Consider the following 3,787-nt stretch of genomic DNA (forward strand, 5'->3'; position numbering starts at 1 on the left):
TGCCCCATCCCTGGAAGTGTTCAAGGCCAGGTTGGATGGGGCTGTGAGCAACCTGGTCTGGTGGGAGGTGTCCCTGCCCATGGCAGGGGGTTGGAACTGGGTGGGCTTTAAGGTCTCTTCCAACCCAAACCATTTTGTGATATTGAAAATAAATGTTAGGGTCCTACTACTGCTCAATGTCAAGAGATTGTGGGAAATACAGAGAATTTGTATTAAAAATTATGGACATTTTTCAGGATGTTTTTACAGATCTGAGGCAGACTGGAAGATTTCTTTCATATGGTGGTGTGTTCAGTTTCATTGACTTCAGCAGAATACGTTGACTTAAACTAGCTGAGAGTCTGGTGAGAAGATTTTATACTCTATCTAATGTAGTGCTGTGATGACTTGTCATCTGGAATCAAAGTTGTATTTGATCATCTTAACAGGAGGCTGGATCTTTGATCTGGAAATGATACTGATAGTGATGTTACAGAATCCGTGCTCATAACTTCACTGGTTTCTTGCAGCTCCTCAAGTTCATTAAGGACAATAAAGACCTGTTCTTTTTTGTTATGGTGCTGTCATCAGTGATGGAAGTATTATGTTGTCGGTTGTAAGACATGTGGTTTAACTGCTGTTTGATTCTGCTTTCATGCCTGAAAAAACTGTTGATTTAAGTAGGTTTGCACATCTTATGCTAATGATACGGCTGGAATGAAACAGGATCTCGTGTAGTCTGATGCAAGGACTGTATATGGTCATGGTTTGTAGCTGGGTGGGAGGGATTGGTTAAAATTGCTTCTTATTTGCACAATGTAATATCTTAAATATGGTAATTGGAACAGTTGCATTTTTACAAGAGGAAATTTATAGATCAGTTTTATCCTATGTTAGAATTAAGGTACATATTTACTGAAGACAACAAGTCTAGCCCAAACACTGGAACACCTCAGTTTTGGGTACGCTATTAGAACTTTTGTAAAGTTTTCAAATCATAATGGTGTGTCAGTTTATGCTTCTTGAGTCTGAGACATTACATGATGCCCTATGAAAAAGCAAATATTGCTAATAATTGGTATTTGGTTTGTAAACTATGCCTTTTGTATGCTCCAAAGTCAATATAAATAACTTCTATCGTTTCTTTTTTTTTTTTAGAAAAGTTCTGTTCATCAAACCATGTAAGCTCATACCTAAAATCCACTAAATTCAATGTTAAACTTCCTGAATTGCTCGAAATATTGTCTTGCTGTAAACTATTTTGGCTGATAAACCTAAGCAGCCAGCTTTGTATTCTTACATGTATGTGTGAATAATATGCAATAGCTCAGAACAAGTTACCAGGCAACTGCACGCTCTGGCTACACAGGAGGCATAAAGCACCTGGCCCGTTCCTTTTAATCAGTGGAAAAGTACAGATTCTCCTGTGACCTCGGTCACTCTAACATACGGATAAAAGTATTTTTATACTCTTCTCACAGTGGGAGAAACACTCTGTGTGTTTCTGCAGCGTGTGAGAATCCCTTAACCAAGATTCGTTTATTTCTAAAACACTTGAAAACAAAACACAGTTTTAAAACTAAGGTAACCCAAGACATACTTCAGGATTCTCATTCTCACAAGTTATTTTACAATTGTATGACCTTGTAGACTGTACTGAGTATCATGTATGTGATGTAGTTCAAAGCTTCATTTTTGGTGTCCTCCACATTTCTGCTGATTATAATGCCTTTGTTTGCTAATGACTATTATTGGCAACGGACCATGCATATTGATTCCAAGGCACAGTGGAACAGAAAAGGTGGTTTGCGGATGTTCTAGCTGCTGTTGCAGACATTGTTTCAGTGGATTGCAAGCAACACATTCCAAGTACCTTTTCCGATCATTGCTGCATATTTATTTTTTAAGCCGGAGGAATGTTTCTGTATTTGCGTCCCCATAGATTCATGTTGATCTAGGTTGCATGATATTGCAGAGTCCTCAGTCTACCGGTTACAGATGACTCCTTTCAGTTCTTGTGCATTTATGAATGTGTATCTGCCTATACACCTACTAAACCGTAACATTTATTCAGACGTAATATGGAACTGCTACAGAAGTCAGCTATTTTGCTAGTGAGGGTGTTTGCCCTGAATCAGTTGTTTTAGTATCTGATAAGTACCTGATGACAGGGAATAAGAATGTCAGAAAACAGATGAGTTAGGCTTTATGTTAGAAATGGTTTCCGTAAGATTTAAGAGAACACAGTTCTGTAAGCAGTATGTAAATCCTTATTCCAGTGATCTGTTGGGTTAATGTTTTGGAAGAAACTGAGGTGTTTAACTTTCAAATGCTGTTTATGTAAATTTGCTTACCTATGAGTAATCTCCTTCAACTGGTGTGTAACAAAGAAACACATTTGCATATGTACACATGTGCATACGCATACGTAATTGTAGGTGCACAGCTGGGGATGATGCTTGTGTTTGGTGACTGTAGAAATACAGAGAGGGGAGCAATGGGGAAAGAAGAACCTTTAAAGACAGTCTAGTGTTTCTCTCTTTCCAAAGGTGAACGATCAACTTTCTGTATCATTCTTGACAAATGCTTGTCTAATTTATTCTTAAAAATTTCTTGTAATTACTACTACTGTTGCAAAGATTGCTACATACCCTAAGTTTTTCAGGTTGTAACTTAAGCCCCATTATTCCGTGTCCTGTGCGCAGTTGATGTATGCAAAAGTTTTTCTTTATAGCTGCCTTTTAGCTGTTTAAACAATGTTATTTCTCTTCAGTATTGCCCTTTCCAGGCTAAGCAGTTGTTTTTCAATTTTCACTTTAAAGTCAGACTTCTGTAGATCATCAAGCACCCTCTTGGACTTCTGTAGACTCTCACCAGTTACACTACACACTTGTTGAAATGCAGTACATCATCTGGAGGGTTCAAAAAATGCAAATACAGTGCTGCAAAAGTAATGTATGGATGTAGTAACTCAAGTGTGATGTGTGACGAGGAATCACTGGGCCTTTTAATTAGTGAGAAATGGTACATTAAAACTAGGTGACAGAAAGAGGATGTGAGGCTGGCATACTGGTCTTCAAGCTTGCAGTACTGTTAAGCCTTATGAACAGTTGAAATTTACACCAAATTTAAAGCTAATAGTTTCCTCTTGCAAAGATTTAACTGTACCTTGGGGAAGAGTTTCTTCCCTTTGAGATTAAAAGGGAATTACTCCTACGGAGAATAGCCGTATATATTGTGAACTTCTCTGCCGTATGTGCTAGCTGTAGGACTTGTGCTAACCTGAAGAAAAGCAAACAAATTCAATGAGTTTTTTCTACAGCCAAAAATGATGTGAAAGAGTAATTTTACAAGAATGACACTTCTCAGATACCCATAACAGTGTTTTCTGTCTCATGTTAAACATTTAGCTGAAAGTAAGCTATTGTTCTCTGCTAAACTCTGGTTGTCCTCTGTACTTACAGTGGGATCGAGGGCAAACCTTGGTCAGAGCTGTGCATGGGAAGCTCTTGGGGAAGAGCTGGTTTAAGTTAATCTGTGTTTCTGTTTAACAAAGAAGAGACAGCGCTCTACTTGCTGCTGATTTTTACGATGTTTCTTTTCTCCATCTTTCTCTTTACTTCTCTGACATGCTGGAGCTTCCCAGGGGATGGGATGGTGGTGTGAGCACTCAAGCACAGCATATCCGCTTTAGTTCAGATAATCGGCGTGTGTTTCTTAGGCTGCTGCCTATAAAAAGCATTTTGCTATGGCAATAGTCCCAAGTGACACAGTGGATGGGTCTGTTGGTTTAATTAAATCTCTCTTG

This window comes from Cariama cristata, unplaced genomic scaffold (assembly GCF_000690535.1).
Source record: "Cariama cristata isolate BGI_N322 unplaced genomic scaffold, ASM69053v1 scaffold4477, whole genome shotgun sequence".
NCBI lineage: Eukaryota > Metazoa > Chordata > Aves > Cariamiformes > Cariamidae > Cariama > Cariama cristata.